The following is a 22335-nucleotide window of genomic DNA, read 5'->3' on the forward strand; positions in this document are numbered from 1 at the left end:
ACTAGAATGGTCCAAGCACACCAAGGCAGTCGTGAAGAGGGCACGACAAAACCTATTCCCCCTCAGGAGACTGAAAGGATTTGGCATGGGTCCTCAGATCCTCAAAGAGTTCTACAGCTGCACCATCGAGAGCATCCTGATTGGTTGCATCACTGCCTGGTATGGCAACTGTTCGGCCTCCGACTGCAAGTCACTACAGAAGGTGGTGCATATGGCCCAGTACATCACTGGGGCCAAGCTTCCTGCCATCCAGGACCTCTATACCCGGCGGTGTCAGAGGAAGGCCCTAAAAATTGTCAAAGACTCCAGCCACCCCAGTCATAGACTGTTCTCTCTGCTAACGCACGGCAAGAGGTACCGGAGCTCCAAGTCTAGGTCTAAAAGACTTCTCAACAGCTTTGGCGCGTGTGATTTGATTTGAAGAGTGACAGTTATGCTAATGATGGAAAAACCTGGGCAGTTTCAGTCAGGATCACAGTGCTGCTCAACTCGTGTCCTTACAGTTTCACTCATTATGTGGTGTGGAGAAGCTCTGCTCTGTTCTCCTAAATTGCTCTGTGTTAGCTCTCATTTATTCAGATCCTTTGTTTATACACTATCTTGTTCTGACTCCTGACTCAATGATCATCATCCGGTCTGTCTGTGTACTGTAACACACATAACCGGTGTGTTTCAGAGAAGAGCTGTTCATGTTCTCCATGTAGTTTAAGATGGATGTGTCTTTATGTGTGTTTGTGCGTGTGTGTTGTGTGTGTTTAAGTGTGTGTGTGTGTGTGTGTGTGTGTGTGTGCGTGTGTGTGTGTGTTTATGTGTGTGTTTATGTGTGTGTTTATGTGTGTGTACGTGTGTGTGTGTGTACGTGTGTGTGTGTGTGTGTGTGTGTGTGTGTGTGTGTGTGTGTGTGTGTGTGTGTGTGTGTGTGTGTGTGTGTGTGTGTGTGTTTATGTGTGTGTTTACAGTGGTTGAAAAAAGTATTTGATCCCCTGCTGATTTTGTACGTTTGCCCACTTACAAAGAAATGATCAGTCTATAATTTTAATGGTAGGTTTATCTGAACAGTGAGAGACAGAATAACAACAAATAAATCCAGAAAAACGCATGTCAAAAATGTTATAAAATGATTTGCATTTTAATGAGGGAAATAAGTATTTGACCCCTCTGCAAAACATGACTTAGTACTTGGTGGCAAAACCCTTGTTGGCAATCACAGAGGTCAGACGTGTCTTGTAGTTGGCCACCAGGTTTGCACACATCTCAGGAGGGATTTTGTCCCACTCCTCTTTGCAGATCTTCTCCAAGTCATTAAGGTTTCGAGGCTGACTTTTGGCAACTCGAACCTTCAGCTCCCTCCACAGATTTTCTATGGGATTAAGGTCTGGAGACTGGCTAGGCCACTCCAGGACCTTAATGTGCTTCTTCTTGAGCCACTCCTTTGTTGCCTTGGCCATGTGTTTTGGGTCATTGTCATGCTGGAATACCCATCCACGACCCATTTTCAATGCCCCTGGCTGAGGGAAGGATGTTCTCACCCAAGATTTGACGGTACATGGCCCCGTCCATCGTCCCTTTGATGCGGTGAAGTTGTCCTGTCCCCTTAGCAGAAAAACACCCCCAAAGCATAATGTTTCCACCTCCATGTTTGACGGTGGAGATGGTGTTCTTGGGGTCATAGGCAGCATTCCTCCTCCTCCAAACATGGCGAGTTTAGTTGATGCCAAAGACCTCCATTTTGGTCTCATCTGACCACAACACTTTCACCAGTTGTCCTCTGAATCATTCAGGTGTTCATTGGCAAACTTCAGACGGGCATGTATATGTATTCTTGAGCAGGGGGACCTTGCGGGCGCTGCAGGATTTCAGTCCTTCACGGCGTAGTGTGTTACCAATTGTTTTCTTGGTGACTATGGTCCCAGCTGCCTTGAGATCATTGACAAGATCCTCCCGTGTAGTTCTGGGCTGATTCCTCACCGTTCTCATGATCATTGCAACCCCACGAAGTGAGATCTTGCATGGAGCCCCCTGGCCGACGGATATTGACAGTTCTTTTGTGTTTCTTCCATTTGCGAATAATCACACGAAATGTTGTCACCTTCTCACCAAGCTGCTTGGCGATGGTCTTGTAGCTCATTCCAGCCTTGTGTAGGTCTACAATCTTGCCCCTGACATCCTTGGAGAGCTCTTTGGTCTTGGCCATGGTGGAGAGTTTGGAATCTGATTGATTGATTGCTTCTGTGGACAGGTGTCTTTTATACAGGAGCACTCCCATTAGGAGTGTGCTCCTAATCTCAGCTCGTTACCTGTATAAAAGACACCTGGGAGCCAGAAATGTTTCTGATTGAGAGGGGGTCAAATACTTATTTCCCTCATTAAAATGCAAATCAATTTATAACATTTTTGACATGCGTTTTTCTGGATATTTTTGTTGTTATTCTGTCTCTCACTGTTCAAATAAACCTACCATTAAAATTATAGACTGATCCTTTCTTTATCAGTGGGCAAACGTACAAAATCAGCAGGGGATCAAATACTTTTTTCCCCCACTGTATGCGTGCGTGTAACAGTATCATTTAAAAATATATATGTTTTATTTAACCTTTATTTAACTAGGCAAGTCATTTAAGAACAAATTCTTATTTACAATGACGGCCTACATCGGGCAAACCCGGACGACGCTGGGCCAATTGTGCGCCTCCCTATGGGACTCCCAATCACGGCCTCTAGCACTGAGATGGAGTGCCTTAGACTGCTGCGCAACTCGGGAGCCCATCATAAACCTATCATAACCTTATCACCACTTGTGCTTTATTCAGGGTTCTCCTTAACTGAAGTAAAAGATTGGCCTAGATTACTGTTAGGTGTTATTATATTTATGTAACACACACACAGACACAAACACAAACACCTTCACCCATACAGACACAGACGCACACCACACACACCACTGTTGCATGATCCTTGGTTCAAATCATAATAATAATGGGTGGTGGCCAGGCCAGGCTGCAGAGGGAGTGCTAACTGGAGGCCAGAACTTCATTAAATCATAGGGTGGGTAGAGGGCTGGACGCTTAAATCAATTTCAGCTCTCTGGTATGGGGCAGGGGGGTTAGCTGAATCACCTGTGATGATGGAGACATCGAGGAGAGATTGGGGAGGCATTGGGAAACAGATGACAACATTGAGTGTTGAATGTTCATTTTTGCGAGTTCATCCTGATGTCAATTGTTTTTCAAGCTTTACAAGGCACATACCAGCACATCATTTATTTAATTTTTTCATATTTTACATTTAAGTAATTTAGCAGACACTCTTATCCAGAGCAACTTACATGAGCAATAAGGGTTAAATGCGTTGCTCAAGGGCAAATTGACAGATTTTTCACCTAGTCAGCTCGGAGATTTGAATCAGCAACCTTTCGGTTACCACTAGGCTACCTACATCAACTGAGATTGTTTTTAGGAACTGCAATATTGTGTTTATATATCTAACAGAGTATTGCTCTTCATTGAACAACTGCTGTAAGGCCTGGGTGGGTACATTGTTTCATCATCATTCTCATGCCTTCCCAAGAGGGAAATATATTTTTCACCTCCCAAATTTCTAACACCAACATGCATGTTGTTTCTGGTTACCTCATGTACAGGTGCATATAGTGTTTCTCTCCAATCATCCTGCCTCCCGAGTGGCGCAGCGGTCTAAGGCACTGCATCGCAGCACTAGAGGCGTCACTACAGACCTGGGTTTGATCCTGGGCTGTATAACAACCGGCCTTGATCGCTAGAGCCCATAGTGAAAGCTTTCTTCATTAAAGTAACGAGGCCTAGAACATTCCAATCCACAAATACCATACATCCCCATCAGTCAGTAAAAGCCTATGGGTGCTAATGGAACCCAAAGATGTACAAGGCTTATGGGGGACAAGATGCTAGCAGAAGTTTGCCCAAGAGTCAATCATTGATCAAGAGCGCTGGAGGGGAGTTGTTTGATTGGATGAATAGGACTGTGGGAGAGGCACAGCAGCCAACCTCTCACATATTTAATGTCATGATTGAGTATGTGACATTATTTCCAGTCCAAAGTTGCTATTACAAAAATCATAGCAGTACAGCATTAGCCTGCCTTGTACTGTACATTAAGGGGGCCTGTGTGCTAGTATCCTGTCTAGTGATAACATAACCTCCTATCCCATACCTTACAGTATATCTCAACCCATTTAGCATAGCTGGCTAATGAAAGCAGCAGTAATGGCCCTGCACAGTTTAATTTCTCCCATGCTAATGATGCTAATCATTCAAAGCAATAGAGGGACAGCTCCCATGGTTGTGTGTGTGTGTGTGTGTGTGTGTGTGTGTGTGTGTGTGTGTGTGTGAGTGAGTGAATGGCTCAACGGCGATCAAGCACCTCCCTGGTGAGCCAATTTAGCTTTCTTTTATAACGTATACCTCTCTGCTAGGCTATGGCCCCATACGACTGTAACAGAGTGGGTCCTGGGTATCTGGTTCTGCTGGCTGTGATTAGCTAGGTGCTAACCACCGCCCAGCTGGATGGGGGAGAAGGAGAGAGAGAAAGGGAGAAAAATAAGTGAGAAAAGAGAAAGAAATTATTAGGAGAGAGATAGAGACAAATGGAGGGGAAATGTGAGTGAGAGTGCAAGGGAGAAAGAGGATATAGTGAGTAAGGAGAAAGAGACTATTAGGAGAGATAAGGAGTGGGAAGAGAGAGGGGGAAGACAGAAAGTATGTGATGGAGAGAGAGAGCAAGACAGAGAGGATAGAGAGAAAATGTGAAAGAATAAAAAGAGTTAAGAGAGCGAGAGAAAGAGGGGGTCAGTGATGGAGAGAGAGTGAGAGCGAGAGAGAGAGAGAGCGAGAGAGAGAGAGAGAGAGAGAGAGAGAGAGGGTTAGAGAGAGAGAGAGAGAGAGAGAGAGAGAGAGAGAGAGAGAGAGAGAGGGTTAGAGAGAGAGAGAGAGAGAGAGAGAGAGAGGGTTAGAGAGAGAGAGAGAGAGAGAGAGAGAGAGAGAGAGAGAGAGAGAGAGAGAGAGAGAGAGAGAGAGAGAGAGAGAGAGAGAGAGAGAGAGGGTTAGAGAGAGACTTTTTGACTTTTTGTCTTTCTTTACTGAAACATTCTCATTTCATTTAAAACTCACCACCCAACCTCCCCCTTAAAAATAAAACCAAAAATACATCCTGTAATGCATACATGTACCATACTCACCTTTCCAGCAACCACATGATACAAGCCAACATCACAATACTCAAGACAATACCCACTCCTACAACCGTATATCCAAAACATCTTCCCCAGCTATACAGACAGCCCCCCCAACACACCATATCTCCTGAAACATCTCCACACTTTTTATCATTTTATAGAACTCAAACTCAACCCTAAGGCGCGCAGAGACCATCCCATTAAACAATAATAAAGGGTCTGTTATCCCCCCACCTTTCACCCTGTTCCTCCTTGTTAGCCAAATAGCTAACTTTGCCTGAGCAAACAGAAAATTCAACAAAACACATTTTTCCTTCTCCTTACTTGAATACCTGTATCCCATTATGAACACCCCAACAGTAAAGACCACCCCCAACCTCTCACACAGACATTCCAACAGAGACATTAATGGCATTAATCTGGTGCACACAGAAAACACATGAATCACAGTTTCTTTCATTTTACAGAAATGACACTCCTGCCCGACTCCCGGTTCAACCCGTGCCAACCAGCTGTTAGTGGCCAGGGCTCCATGTAGAACCCTCCACTGGAGGTCCCCTGACCTCTTTGGTACTGGGGGTTTGTAGAGCCCCCTCCATCTAAAACCCACCATACTCTCCACCCCACATACCCCCTGCCACTGATGTGCCTTCACTCCTGTTAGGCTCCTAATGTTCCTCACCTTAACACAGAGGTTGTAGAGGGCTTTACCTCCCACCCCTTCAAACTCCCCCAGGCTCGGAGTGTTAAAATCTAACAAGTCCTCCAGACCCCCTTGCCAGTCTCCAGTCTCTGCCGTCACCTGCAGTGGCGGAAACATTGGTGGCCCCTCTCCCTTTGGCTGCTCAAACATCCCCCTTACCGGCTCAGACAGTGCCTCCTGGACCTCCTCCAGGAATCTCTCCAGCAGCCTAAGAGACGTTATTCCTGTTTGCTGTGCCAAGACTTCCGGGCTTTTCCACCCCTCCTCTCCCAGGAGTCTCAAGTCACCCAGCCTTTTTACACCCCCTGCCATCAGTTGCCTCTGCAGGGTGGCCGACTGGACCGATCTCAAAGGGATGGCTGGGTTGTGGAAGATAGGCTCCTCCCACACCCACAGCCCAGGCTCCACACCCCCTTCTCGTGTGTGCCTTAGCAGCTGCCAGGCCCTCAGCACCGCAGAGTAAAAATCGGAGAGACCTGCTGTACTCAGCCTCTCCAGCTTCATGAGGAACAGCTGCCGGTCCAACCCTAAATCTCCAGCTCTCCTCAGCAGCGCGCATGCTGGTTCCCTCCAGCCAACATCAGTATGGTACAGCAGTCTCTGTGCCGCCTTTAGCCGGAAAGCAGCCATCCTGCTCTCCAGTTCCACCAGGCCCTGTCCTCCTTCGTGGACGGTCATATACAACACCGCCGCCCTCAGCCAGTGATGGCCCGACCAGAAGAAGTCCACCAGCTTGCGTTGCAGGTCTGCGAGCAGACCGGCGGGGGGGTTGAGGACAGCCAGTTTATGCCACAGGGAGGATGCCACCAGGTTGTTAATTATCAGCACCCTCCCTCTATATGACACTTGGGACAGGAGCCACCTCCACCTGGCCAGTCTTGACACCACTGCCTGTGACAGCCCCTCCCAGTTCTTCCTGACCCACCTCTCCGAGCCCAGGTACACCCCCAACACTTTAAGCCCTTCACAACCCCACTGCAAACCCCCTGGAAGCAGAGGAGGAGCCCTATCCCCCCATGCCCCACATAACAGAGCTTTGCTCTTGCCCCAGTTTACCTTAGCTGATGAAGCTCCCTCGTACACCTTCAGACTGGTCTCCAGTGCCTGCATATCTTGACCATCCCTGACCATCACAGAGACATCATCTGCATATGCTGACACTGCTATGCCTGTCACCACACCCATACCTGTCCAGCACACTCCCTGCAGTCTCCTGCGTAGCAGGCCTAAAAAAGGCTCAATGGCTAATGTGTATAACTGCCCAGATAGAGGGCATCCTTGTCTAATGCCCCGTCTCACCCAGACTGGCCTACTGAGCCCCCCTCCCACCTTAACCATACATGATGCCCCAGCATACAACAGCTTCACACAGGTCAAAAAACTCCTCCCAAACCCAAACACAGACATCACATTAAACAGATATTCATGGTCCACTCTGTCAAAAGCCTTCTCTTGATCTAAAGAGACCAGTCCAAAGTTCACATTAGAACCTCTCGACAAGTCCAACATGTCCCTAATTAAGAACAGGTTGTCCGTGATTGAGCGTCCCGGTACACAATATGTTTGGTCCTTATGTACTATCGAGTCCAAGTGGGACTTCAGTCTGTTAGAGAGGACCTTGGCAAATATCTTGTAGTCCGCACAGAGCAATGCCACAGGCCTCCAGTTCTTAAGTTCACACAAGTCCCCTTTTTTGGGCAGGAGAGTCAGAGCCGCCCGACGGCAGCTCATCGGCAACTCTCCTACCCCGATGCATTCACGCAACACGCAAAAGAAGTCCTGTCCAATTATTCCCCAGAATTTTTTATAAAACTCCACTGGGAGTCCATCGACCCCCGGTGCACGACCGGGGGACATCTGGGTTACGGCCTCTGCCAGTTCATGGGACAACAGAGGAACGTCCAAATCGTCCCTCTGTGCCAGAGAGAGTTTAGGGAGTTCTGTGAACAAGACCTGAGCACACAAAGGATCACACTCTTCTGCCCTATACAATTCAGTATAAAACTCCACAGTCCGCTCCCGCATCTCACCCACCACAGAGGTCACCCGCCCATCAGACAGCCGTAGACAATGCATACCCTTGGCTTCACTGCTCTGTCTTTCCAAACCAAAGAAGAAGGAGCTGGGAGCATCCATCTCCTTGAGCATGGAGAATCTAGCTCTTACAAGTGCTCCCTTTGCTTTAACCTGGAAAAAACTGCCCAGGTCCCTGCGTAATTCAGCTAAATTAGCCTGGAGGCCTACATTGCCTTGCCCCACCATCTCTACCTCCATCTCACTAATACACCGCTCTAGTTCCCCCAATACTCTCCTAGCCTCTGAGGATGAGAGAGCTGTGTATTGTTGACAGAAAAGCCGAATTTGGATTTTCCCCACATCCCACCATTGGCTCAGAGACTCATACTCCTCTATTTGCTGCCTCCACCTTTCCCAGAAGGTCTGGAAACCTGCGCAAAAAGTGGCATCTTGTAAGAGCTTTACATTGAATTTCCAATAGGATGCCTGCCGGGGCCCTGGTGAAATAGACAGCCGAGCCATGGTTATGTGATGATCGGAAAACCCCACCGGGAGAATGGTAGCGCCCAACAGCCTATTGCTCCGATTCCTAGACATATAAAACCGATCAAGTCGGGCTGCACTCACCCTAGCCCCAAAAACCTTCACCCATGTGTACTGTCTTGTGTTCGGATGTTTAGTTCTCCAAACATCCACTAAGTCGAACTGATTAATAATGTCCCTTAACACTCCCACTGACACTGAATGAGGCTCTTCCCCATTTCTGTCTTTTGTAAAATCCATTGTGCAGTTCCAGTCCCCTCCGACCACCAGTGTCTCCTCAGGCGCTACCTGTGAGAGTTCCTGTCTAAGACTCCCAAATAGAACCCCTCTTTCTCTCCCTGTGTTAGGCGCATACACATTTATAAAGACAAAACCCATGTTGTTAATTTCTGCTTTAACAACAAGGAGCCTACCCCTACACACCTCCTTTGAGGAGCACATTTTTACAGACAGACCCGGTGCAAAAAGGACTGCCACTCCTGCACTAAGATTTGTCCCATGGCTCAACACACTTGCCCCTTTCCACCAGAGCCCCCAATCGACTTCATTCAACACATCACTATGTGTCTCCTGCAGAAACAACACCTGTACTTTTTTTTGTTTTACATATTCACCCAACACACTCATCTTTCCCGCATCTCTGGCGCCATTTATATTGAGCGAGCCTACCCGTAGAGTCTCCATAAGAAGTGGGAGAAAAGCCAGCAGAGAAAAAAGACCAATAGCAAAGCTCAAAAGTCCCAGTGTCAGAAAGAAAGTATACATCTAAACAGTGTCCGAAGGTAAACCCTTACGCACTGTTGTGACCCACTTCCTCAACCTAAACCGTTTCCTGGGTGAGAGGACACCATGCCCCTCATTTTTCACAGCATGTTGTACTGATCGTACAAACTTTCTTGAATCAGGGAAAAAAGCCTCAAGATTAACTTTTTTTCCCTTGGTCTCATTCAGGAACCTTGTCAGTTCTCTCAATGTGTACTTAGACCCCTCTGCTTGACTGGCTGTCAGCTCCGGGCCTATTGAAGAGGAGTCTGAAAAAAATATCTCCTCATCCTCTTCCTCAGACTCACTTTCCTCCTCATCTCTATCTCCCACCCTGACCACCTGCTCTTCCTCTCTGGTCATGGCATCTCCCACAGCAACAGGCAAAATTTCCATTGTGCCTTTAACCACACCCTTTTTCCTTTTCCGCTTGGCACCCTCCTCCTCCCCCCCTAGTCTCTTACACTTCCCCACTATACTCTCCTCATCCACTAGCATAACCTGACTAGACCTAGCATCCTCTACACCACCCTCCATAGCATGACTAGGCCCAGCATCATTCACACCATCCTCCATATCATAGCTAAGCCCAGCCTCAGCTACCCCACCATCTCTAGCCTGACTAGGCTTAGCCTCCACTACCCCACCATCTCTAGCCTGACTAGACCCAGCCTCCGCTACACCACCATCTCTAGCCTGACTAGACCCAGCCTCCACTACACCACCATCTCTAGTCTGACTAGACCCAGCCTCCTCTACCCCACCATCTCTAGTCTGACTAGAGCCAGCCTCCGCTACCCCACCATCTCTAGCCTGACTATGCTTAGCCTCCACTACCCCACCATCTCTAGCCTGACTAGACCCAGCCTCCGCTACACCACCATCTCTAGCCTGACTAGACCCAGCCTCCACTACACCACCATCTCTAGTCTGACTAGACCCAGCCTCCTCTACCCCACCATCTCTTGCCTTACTAGACCCAGCCTCAGCTACCCCACCATCCCTGGTATGACTAGGCCCAGCCTCTGCTGTCTGCATCTCATTTCCCCCTGCACTTTGACCTCGATTTCCCCCACCGGCGCTTGTACCCTCACTTTGTCTACGGCCTTTATGTGGGCACGCAAAGCTCTTATGCCCCAAATCCCCACACTCAAAACACCGTAGACTGTCTGTGCTGGCAAACCCTGCATAGAGCCCCTCCCCATGCCTCACTTTAAAATGCACATTTAGCTGTTGCTCATTGTTGTTCAGGAACATAAACACTTGCCTCCGGAACGAAACAACGTGCTTAACAGCAGCTGCCTGAAAACCTGCCGACAGTACACGAAACCCGCTAGCAAACTTACCAAAACGACTCAGCTCTTTCCTGATTTGATCGTCCGTAATAAACGGAGGTAAATTTGCAACAACTACTCTTGTCGAAGGGGTAGAAAGAGGTAAAACTGGCACCAACACATCCCTTACAAATATTCCGCTAGCAATTAGCCTACCAACCAAATTTTCTCTTTTCATGAACACCACCACCGCTTTGTTCATTCTAGAAGCAGAATGTATAAATTCAGCTCCTACCTGTTCGCTGACCGCGAGCAGAACCTCCTCCACCTTAACTCCATTCTCAGGAACACACCTGAATCCATGCGGTATCGACAGCGTCTCCTCCGCGCTAGGCTGAGAAGCCATCGCGCATACCACACCTTGCAAACCCCAGAAACCTTACTCTGTCTTCTTCCACCCTAACTCTGAAAAAAAACGGTGGATACCGCTAAAACAAATATTGCATTAACCCTCCACCATAGAAAAAAAAATGTAAGAAAAAGATCAAGAAAAGAGTCTAGAAAGTTAGTTAGGACAGAGTCCTCCGCACCAAACACTCAAACTCCAAAAAACTCCCAGCATGCAGAGAGAGAGAGAGAGAGAGAGAGAGAGAGGGTTAGAGAGAGATCGGGAGATGTGGTCAGTTAAAAGGTTAGATAAAGGACAGCCCATGTCCCTAAAACAGATGGCTACAGTCTGTTAAAAACATTCATCAGGCTTGTGCTAAAACCACAGGGCATAGACTGAAAATATAGACTCCATTTATAAACAAGGAATTAGCATACGGTCTACAGAACACTGTCTCCCTAAGCACACTACAGCATGTGGGCAAAGTCAAACCGATTTGGAGAAGCACTTATGAAAATATTAATTTGCCTGTTTTAAAAGCCTTAGAGCTATTTCACTCACCCTCTTGACACTGATAGCTATGGTAGTGAAGGTTTACAGTCTGAAATACACTCCTGACTAGAACCAGACTCCGGTTGTTATAGACTGCTAGAGGAAGCAGCCAGACAGACAGTTGTGAGCAGGAACAGGTTATCACTCCCCCGTTTGGCACTGATAGCTATGGTAAGTGGTCGACTAAAACGTTCCTGACTAAATCCAGATACCAGTTGCATTGAGGAAGCTGACAGACAGTTGTGATCAGGAACAGGTCATGGGGATGTTTTGATTGGATGAAGGACCTGTTTCCTCTTTACTGTCTGTTAGAGATCAGAGCTCAACCACTTCCTCTTGGTCCTCAGCTTACAGATATAGGATCTCAATTTGACCTATATTGTCACAGCAAAAGAATCCTGCAGGAACAGGATTTGAACGTTTAGTCCATAATGTTGCTTGATCGGTGGTTAGGCTAGTAACTGGACAAAAGTAGGCTACATGAAAATTGCTATACTGTTAATATAACCGTGTGTTAGTGTGGGTTTTCAGTGAATTTATGTAAATCATGAAGCAACAGTGCAGGAAAATTCACAGCAACAGAAGAGTGATCAAATTAAGATCCTACATCTGTACACTCTCCTGTTCATTCTGACTGACAGCTGTTACACTTGCTGGACGCCATAGGAGTCTACTGCCATGTATACAGTCTTGTCTCAAGGCAAATGTTTGACATGAGAGCTTTCTGTTTTTATTCAGGACCAGGGTGTTCAGGACTGCCACTGTGCTCTGTCATATGGACTGTCGTTTACTGAATACTTCACTATTACATGTTTTACTAAATAAGTTTTCATAAATAACGTGCCAAAAGTAATGCGCCTTCCTTAAACTCTCTCTTCAATCCATATGGCTCTCATGTTTTCTACGAACAGGAAAACCATTATCTAGGTCTTTAGCTACACATTAAGAGGATCATTTTCAGTGACAAGCACACAATCATTATCGGATTATGATTGGCTGCATGGGAATTATGTGTTTCATAAATGTAGATTAGTGAATTAAACGGGGCTGTCCTGGCCCTTGTACGCCGTAGGCTGTGGTGTTCAAACAACTGGCTCTTCAGGGAAGAGGAACAGCAAAAATGATGGTGTATGACTTTAGGTACCAGGCCGTGTGTGTGTTGTGTGTTTGTGTGTATGTTTGTGCCAAACTGGACATCTGAGGAAGGCTAATTGGCATTAATTCTGCTTCGTTACCACCCCATTCAGCCATAAACAGGTGTTTAGACAGGCAGGACCACATGCGTAAATAGGGGAGAGTAGGGTTAGTTTAGCTTTTTAATTCAGCATCACTCTGTCAAGGGAAATATAGTAACAAAGATGTCTACATATATTTCAGGGTGTGTACCATGTGGAACATTACAGTTTGGAAAACATATTTTGTCCCAAAAAAGTGATCTCTTGCACAACTTTCTCCGGGTATGGGGTAAGTTGAGCCGCGGGACAGGGTAAGTTAAGCCACCCCAAAAATGTCTGTACTGAGTAAAATATTACCAGTACCTTTTTAAAACCATGTCTACATTTTCCCCCAAACACAATTCAACACAATCGCTATTTTGTCTTTTAATAATTTAAAGCATCTTTTAACACAGGCTTAACACCTAACACACACTTTGTACCTTTCATTTTACACTTCCAACACAAGCCCTGTTGTTACCTCATATCCCAGTGATAATGCCTTGTATTACGCCTGGGAAGAAAACACTTCAATTTGCTGAACCATTGGCTCAACTTACCCCAAGGAGAACATGTTGACTACATTAGCCCACACAGCTACAAGGAGGCACTTTCATGCTAGGTTTAGGACCTCATTTAGAAGCTTATAGAGACCCCACATGATGTACAGAACAATCTTTTAATAAAGCATCATTTGACTTGATGAAAATCTGTTTGTTTTTTTTTTGGGGGGGGGGGGGGGGGGGGGGGGGGCTGTCAGCCTGTGAACATGACCAGACTGCTATCTGAAGGCCAGGTACTGTCAGCCTGTGAACATGTCCCAGACTGCTATCTGAAGGCCAGGTACTGTCAGCCTGTGAACATGTCGCACACTGCTATCTGAAGGCCAGGTACTGTCAGCCTGTGAACATGGCCAGACTGCTAAATGAAGACCAGGTACTGTCAGCCTGTGAACATGCCCAGGCTGCTATCTGAAGGCCAGGTACTGTCAGCCTGTGAACATGCCCAGACTGCTATCTGAAGGCCAGGTACTGTCAGCCTGTGAACATGTCCCACACTGCTATCTGAAGGCCAGGTACTGTCAGCCTGTGAACATGGCCAGACTGCTAAATGAAGACCAGGTACTGTCAGCCTGTGAACATGCCCAGACTGCTATCTGAAGGCCAGGTACTGTCAGCCTGTGAACATGGCCAGACTGCTAAATGAAGGCCGGGTACTGTCAGCCTGTGAACATGACCAGACTGCTATCTGAAGGCCAGGTACTGTCAGCCTGTGAACATGACCAGACTGCTATCTGAAGGCCAGGTACTGTCAGCCTGTTAACATGGCCAGACTGCTATCTGAAGGCCAGGTACTGTCAGCCTGTGAACATGTCCCAGACTGCTATCTGAAGGCCAGGTACTGTCAGCCTGTGAACATGACCCAGACTTCCCAATATCACCACAGCAAGGGTGCACTGATACCGGAGGCTGTTCAGGCGTGATGAGGAGCAGCTTGTCAGAAAAGGCCTGGTCCATGTAGTAGCCCACCTCCAGAATCAGCCCTCCCTCTGGCCTCCCTCACAACAACAATATCTGGCTTCTTCAGCATATAAGAAAACACATTCTCATCAGCATCAAACCAGGCTCCTCTGACAAACACAAACACAAACATATACTTTTTCAGTCCAGCTGTTAGCAGTTGATGTTATTCTTCAATAACACAAACTACAAAGCAAATCAGGGGGAGAAAAATAGGTTTATTTGAGAAGGACAAATCAAGATGTTATGCTGGGAGGTAGATGTTCTGTCTCCTCTGTCCTCAGCTTTTCTCCACTGAACAAAGGAACAGGATGCCATTTATAACCCCCCAACCTAGCCTGGGGTTGACCAATCAGAAGTCCTTGCAGTACAACTGGCCAATGGCCAAATAACAAGTATCCTGCTCCAGACTCAATGTACAGAACGTAGCACACGTAGCACTGAGTTCAGAAGTGACATTCCACAGATTCTAAATAGATGTTGAACTGAAACCCAACTCCTATTTACAATTCCCTATTGACCATTAGTTCTCTCGTTTTTAGTCCGCTCACCCTCTGCGTTGTGTATTTATCTTCAAAATATTCTTATACGGCCAAGTCTGTAATCACCTTTCATCAACATCAAATTCAAATGAGTCCCTTGTAGACAGAAACAGGGTCACATACAGAGAAGAGCAGGGCCTCTATTATCTAATATTACACATTTATCAGATTAAAACATCTGGAACATTGTGTCCCTAGTGTGGTGCATCTGTCTGGAAGAAATAATATCCTGGCCTTAATTCATTTAACGAGGGGATCATAATAATATCATACACAAAGACTGTGTTGTGGCCTGGTTCCGTGTAGTCTGGCGTCATGACTGACTGACCAGCCATGCCCTGGCAGTCCCCTGTACCCTGCAACTAATGCGCTTACTGACTTTCACAAGACATCCACACCTGGGTCAAAAGTGTTACACACATGGTCACTGTTTCTCAATGAAAACCCCATTCAAACGAAATAATGCTAAGCCCTTGCTCTCTTTTCTAAGACTGCCCCATCTGTAACGATCGTCGTAGAGAGGTGACCAAGATGCAGCGTGGCACGTGTTCATGATTATTTATTTAAATCAAACAAACACTCAAACAAAAATAACAAAGGGAAACGAAAGCGCACAGTTCTGTCAGGATCAGAAACACAAAACAGAAAACAACTACCCACCAATACAGGTGGGAAAAGGCTGCCTAAGTACAACGATAGACAGCTGCCTCTGATTAGGAACCATACTCGTCCCAAAACAAGGAAATACAAAACATAGAATGCCCACTCCACACCCTGACCTAACAAAATAGAGAAATAAACCGAATCTCTCAGGTCAGGGCGTGACACCATCCTGATGATATTAGACTGTTTCAGATGGTTAGGCTGCTTCGGAAACAGGAAATCCAAACCTCAATCCAGTCAGACTGGTGGTACAATTTCACAGGGTGTTTTGTCATCGTTGTTAGTCATGCTTACCTCACAGTGGAACTATTCACACACAACCACACAACCTATAATAATAATAATAATCATGACAAAATTTGTTTCTGAGAGAAGCTAAAGATAGATCAGTAATTTCCAGTAGCGCAGAGAAATATAATACAATCATGTTGAGTTGGTACACTACAACTCAATCAAATCAAGTATAGTCTAAAGCATTTTCAACAGTGAATGTTAAGGCAACCAAAGCATATAGGCAGTGGGGTATAAATACACCAGTGATGATGGCTATGGACAGAGCTTAGCAGTAGAAACACATCAATGAATAATAGTGAATAACATTAATATTTCTGTCAGAGTAGAACTGATCAAATTGGATCCTCTCCTGATCTGGTACGAATCCAGAGGGTGCCTTGCTTCAGCTATGTTATTGGACAAACAAGTATTGTACACACACACACACACACACACACACACACACACACACACACACACACACACACACACACACACACACACACACACACACACACACACACACACACACACACAGAGAGTAAGTGAGGGTGAGAGAGGGAGGCAGAGAGAGAGAGAGCGAGAGAAAGAGAGAGGAAGGGAGGGAGGGAGAGAGAGAGAGAGAGAGAGAGAGAGAGAGAGAGTGAGAGAGAGAGAGAGAGAGAGAGAGAGAGAGAGAGAGAGAGAGAACCTCTAAATCTGAAAACAAAGAACCTGGGTCCAAGGCTTTAGCTTAATACACAAAGATAAACGATTTTAGTTTGAAGAGCTTATACATTATTACTTCCTTATACATGTGATTATAATACATGAATACTATAAATCCATGCTATCTGTGGAGCTGAATGTATCATTAATAAGGTATATGCCTGGAGGACACAGCCTAATAAATATGGCTGCTTGTTAATATTTAAAACGCTTAACTGAATAACAATCAATAGCTACAATTCATTGAACTTTGGGATAAAAATCTGAAAGTACAGCTTGTTACCATAGTATTTTTCAGTATATACAAATACCAGCTGGATTTGGAATGCAGCATATAGTAAAGAATCACCATAAAACCATAAAGCCAGTGGTTGAGTCTCAGGACCCCCAGAAGGCTGTCTATTGGGAATGGTCATGACAGACTGGTAGAGATTATGGATCAGAGATAATTAGATGTAATTCTGTCCACACTGTACTGTGAGTCCACACCACCAATGGCTACAGTACAGCTCAGAAAGAGGTTAGGCCAAAGAGAGCAAACTAAAGGAACTAAGGAGCCATTGTTTTCAGAGCTGGCTCTCATGTTTTCTATACAAACATAGTGAATGTCACGACTGTAATCCCGATCTACCCAATCTATGAAGGGATCTGTTAGAATACGTCATCTGACTGTCATCATCAACTGTCATCAACTGTCATCAAATATCATTATCATGGAGCATCAACAGTAACTCCAACAGAAACATATCATACTAGAATAGAAGAAGCCAGTGATATATCCACTAAGGAACATAGATACAATACAATATTTCATCATGCTTTTATCTTTATTGGTTTGCAGCAGCAGCCTTCAAAACATGTTCAATAACACAGAGTGGTATGAAATTGGACAGCAATCATTTTCACCATAGAAATCCTCTGTCCTGTAGCTAGTGGAAAATCGGAATTAGAGGCGGGGCGTATGAAAGGCCTAACATACGCAGATTGATCACAACAAATTATAGCAATAGCACAGAGAAATGGATTTAAATGTTCTTCTTTCAGGAAAAAAAACGGTTTCATTTATTTCTAAAACATAATTTCATGCTATGAATGAATCCAACTTCCAGATCCATACATGACTCATCTACTTTAAACCACACAAATGTTCTGTCACATACAGTTGAAGTCGGAAGTTTACAAACACCTTAGCCAAATACATTTAAACTCAGTTTTTCACAATCCCTAACATTTAATCCTAGTATGTAACGGCGTTGGTAGTCGTGTTGTAGGAATGAATGAGGCGCAGGAAGCAACGAGCACAGGGAGTGTTGTTTTTTAATAACACTTTGAGAGAAGAAAGCAAAGTTCCCAAACACAGGGGAATAAATATAAGGTACGACAATGCCAAGCCGACACGAACTAGACAGTCGAATACAACAATTAATCCCGCACGACAAGGAGCGGGCCAGCTAAACTAAATAGCCCCTCTAATGGCTAATTGACCACAGGTGTCTAAAATAAAAAAAGGGAAAAGCAAAAGGGAATCGGTGGCAGCTAATAGGCCGGTGACGACGACCACCGAGCGCCACCCGAGCAGGAGGCGGCGCCACCCGAGCAGGAGGCGGCGCCACCGTCGGTGGGAATCGTGACATAGTAAAAATTCCCTGTCTTAGGTCAGTTAGGATCACCACTTTATTTTAAGAATATGAAATGTCAGAATAATAGTAGAGAGAATGATTTATTTCAGCTTTTATTTCTTTCATCACATTCTCAGTGGGTCAGAAGTTTACATACACTTAATTAGTATTTGGTAGCATTGCCTTTAAATTGATTAACTTGGGTCAAACGTTTCGGGTAGCCTTCCACAAGCTTCCCACAATGAGGTGGGTGAATTTTGGCCCATTCCTCCTGACAGCTGGTGTAACTGAGTCAGGTTTGTAGGCCCCCTTGCTCGCACACACTTTTTTAGTTCTGCCCATAATAGAATAATTTGTATGTTTAAGAATAATGGCTAAAGTGTTCCACTCTGAAATAGTATGATAGTGTGAAATGTTTGAGAAGCATGAGAAGATAAAACGAGGAGGTGTGTAGAGCTGTTAGAATTTTAATACCAGGGTATTATATTCTTTAGTAGAGATGTAAGTAGAGTGAAGATGTAGAGTAGATAATAGAAAAACATTAGAGGTTTTCAAACCAAGAGGGCCCCAACTGGGGAGGGAATGTGAAAGCCTTGAAGGATGGGACAAAATGTATGGTTCTTTGTGGATAGTGGAGAAGTACTGGTTGTTTGAGCAGGGAGTGGTCTAAAGATAGGAATGTGTGTATGTATTATAAATAGAGGTCGGCAGATTATGATTTTCCAACGCCGATACCGATACCGATTATTAGCGGGCCAGGAAAACCCGAAACCGATTAATCGGCCGATTTTTTGCATGTATTTATTTGTAATAATGACAATTACAACAATACTGAATGAACACTTATTTTAACTTAATATAATACATCAATAAAATCAATTTAGTCTCAAATAAATAATGAAACATGTTCAATTTGGTTTAAATAATGCAAAACAAAGTGTTGGAGAAGAAAGTAAAAGTGCAAAATGTGCCATGTAAGAAAGCAAACTTTTCAGTGCCTTGCTCAGAACATGGGAACATATGAAAGCTGGTGGTTCATTTTAACATAAGTCTTCAATATTCCCAGGTAAGAAGTTTTAGGTTGTAGTTATTATAGGAATTATAGGACTATTTCTCTCTATACGATTTGTATTTCATATACCTTTAACAATTGGATGTTCTTATAGGCACTTTAGTATTGCCAGTGTAACAGTATAGTTTCCGTCCCTCTCCTCGCTCCTACCTGGGCTCGAACCAGGAACACATTGACAACAGCCACCCTCGAAGCAGCGTTACCCATGTAGAGCAAGGGGAACAACCACTCCAAGTCTCAGAACGAGTGACGTTTGAAACGCTATTAGCGCGCACCCAGCTAACTAGCTAGCCATTTCACATCGGTTAAACCAGCCTAATCTTGGGAGTTGATAGGCTTGAAGGGGTGGGTATAATTTGTGGAACGTTCCAACAGGAATCTGTTATAAAAAACGTAAAGTTAAAGGTTGCCAACCAACAACGCATACAAAGTAGCAACGCATACAAACCTAGCTAACTAGCTGCCAAATAGGCATCAACTCACCACGTAGCTTATTCTTAATGTTTGTCCATAGGCAACCAGAGTGAGGACAGACATTTTCGGAATAAACGCGATGAGTGAAAAATGCAATGAAATAGACCACTCCCTACCCAGTATCTTATTCTGCCGCTATACAACTTTGTATGCGTTGTTTTTTGGCAACCTTGTTATTTACAACGTTTTTGGAATAGATTCCTGTTGGAACGTTCCACAAATTATACCCACCCGGCTTGAAGTCATAAACAGCTTGAAGCACAGCGAAGAGCTGCTGGCAAAACGCACGAAAGTGCTGTTTGAATGAATGCTTACGAGCCTGCTGGTGCCTACCACTGCTCAGTCAGACTGCTCTATAAAATATCAAATCATAGACTTAATTATAATATAATAAACACACAGAAATACGAGCCTTAGGTCATTAATATGGTCGAATCCGGAAACTATCATCTCGAAAACAAAAAGTTTTTTCTTTCAGTGAAATACGGAACCGTTCCGTATTTTATCTAACGGGTGGCATCCCTAAGTCTAAATATTCCTGTTACATTGCACAACCTTCAATGTTATGTCATATACATATGCCGAGCGGAAATGGAGGAAAACTCGCCTCCCTGCGGACCTGGCATCCTTTCACTCCCTCCTCTCTACATTCTCCTCTTCTGTCTCTGCTGCTAAAGCCACTTTCTACCACTCTAAATTCCAAGCATCTGCCTCTAACCCTAGGAAGCTCTTTGCTACCTTCTCCTCCCTCCTGAATCCTCCTCCACCTCCCCCCCCCTCCCTCTCTGCCGATGACTTCGTCAACCATTTTGAAAAGAAGGTTGACGATATCCGATCCTCGTTTGCTAAGTCAAACGACACGGCTGGTCCTGCTCACACTGCCCTACCCTGTGCTTTGACCTCTTTCTCCCCTCTCTCTCCAGATGAAATCTCGCGTCTTGTGACGGCCGGCCGCCCAACAACCTGCCCACTTGACCCTATCCCCTCCTCTCTTCTCCAGACCATTTCCGGAGACCTTCTCCCCTACCTCACCTCGCTCATCAACTCATCCTTGACCGCTGGCTACGTCCGCTGGCTACGTCCCTTCCGTCTTCAAGAGAGCGAGAGTTGCACCCTTTCTGAAAAAACCTACACTCGATCCCTCCGATGTCAACAACTACAGACCAGTATCCCTTCTTTCTTTTCTCTCCAAAACTTGAACGTGCCGTCCTTGGCCAGCTCTCCTGCTATCTCTCTCAGAATTACCTTCTTGATCCTAATCAGTCAGGTTTCAAGACTGGGCATTCAACTGAGACTGCTCTTCTCTGTGTCACGGAGGCTCTCCGCACTGCTAAAGCTAACTCTCTCTCCTCTGCTCTCATCCTTCTAGACCTATCTGCTGCCTTTGATACTGTGAACCATCAGATCCTCCTCTCCACCCTCTCCGAGTTGGGCATCTCCGGCGCGGCCCACGCTTGGATTGCGTCCTACCTGACAGGTCGCTCCTACCAGGTGGCGTGGCGAGAATCTGTCTCCGCACCATGCGCTCTCACCACTGGTGTCCCCCAGGGCTCTGTTCTAGGCCCTCTCCTATTCTCGCTATACACCAAGTCACTTGGCTCTGTCATATCCTCACATGGTCTCTCCTATCATTGCTATGCAGACGACACACAATTCATCTTCTCCTTTCCCCCTTCTGATAACCAGGCGGCGAATCGCATCTCTGCATGTCTGTCAGACATATCAGTGTGGATGACGGATCACCACCTCAAGCTGAACCTCGGCAAGACGGAGCTGCTCTTCCTCCCGGGGAAGGACTGCCAGTTCCATGATCTCGCCATCACGGTTGACAACTCCCTTGTGTCCTCCTCCCAGAGTGCTAAGAACCTTGGCGTGATCCTGGATAACACCCTGTCGTTCTCCACTAACATCAAGGCGGTGACCCGATCCTGTAGGTTCATGCTCTACAACATTCGCAGAGTACGACCCTGCCTCACACAGGAAGCTGCGCAGGTCCAAATCCAGGCACTTGTCATCTCCCGTCTGGATTACTGCAACTCGCTGTTGGCTGGGCTCCCTGCCTGTGCCATTAAACCCCTACAACTCATCCAGAACGCCGCAGCCCGTCTGGTGTTCAACCTTCCCAAGTTCTCTCACGTCACCCCGCTCCTCCGCTCTCTCCACTGGCTTCCAGTTGAAGCTCGCATCCGCTACAAGACCATGGTGATTGCCTACGGAGCTGTGAAGGGAACGGCACCTCCATACCTTCAGGCTCTGATCAGGCCCTACACCCAAACAAGGGCACTGCGTTCATCCACCTCTGGCCTGCTGGCCCCCCTACCTCTGAGGAAGCACAGTTCCCGCTCAGCCCAGTCAAAACTGTTCGCTGCTCTGGCACCCCAATGGTGGAACAAGCTCCCTCACGACGCCAGGACAGCGGAGTCAATCACCACCTTCCGGAGACACCTGAAACCCCACCTCTTTAAGGAATACCTAGGATAGGATAAAGTAATCCTTCTAACCCACCCCCCCCCCCTTAAAAGATATAGATGCACTATTGTAAAGTGGTTGTTCCACTGGATATCATAAGGTGAATGCACCAATTTGTAAGTCGCTCTGGATAAGAGCGTCTGCTAAATGACTTAAATGTATTGTAAATGTAATAATTACGTAAAATTCTGGCAAATTAGTTCCCAACGAGCCAAACTGTTGCATATACCCTGACTGCGTGCAATGAATGCAAGATAAGTGACACAATTTCATGTTAGCAGGCAATATTAACCAAATATGCAGGTTTAAAAATATATAGTTGTGTATTGGTTTT

At 45.8% G+C, this 22335-nt stretch overlaps 1 protein-coding gene across 2 annotated transcripts in view; it reads right to left on the reverse strand.

Annotated features, from left to right (window-relative positions):
• pde4ba (phosphodiesterase 4B, cAMP-specific a) overlaps window positions 1-22335 on the reverse strand; it is a 337302-nt gene that overhangs the window by 261570 nt on the left and 53397 nt on the right. The window contains exon 1 of one of the 2 annotated variants that reach the window (XM_045687797.2): window positions 11457-11666. The exons of the other annotated variant lie outside the window; for it this stretch is intronic. The gene's annotated coding sequence lies outside the window, so the exon portion shown is untranslated. Of the gene's footprint in view, window positions 1-11456; window positions 11667-22335 lie in introns of those variants that run through there. 2 annotated transcript variants of the gene reach the window in all.

This window comes from Salmo salar, chromosome 10 (assembly GCF_965601325.2).
Source record: "Salmo salar chromosome 10, fSalSal1, whole genome shotgun sequence".
Taxonomy (NCBI): Eukaryota; Metazoa; Chordata; class Actinopteri; order Salmoniformes; family Salmonidae; genus Salmo; species Salmo salar.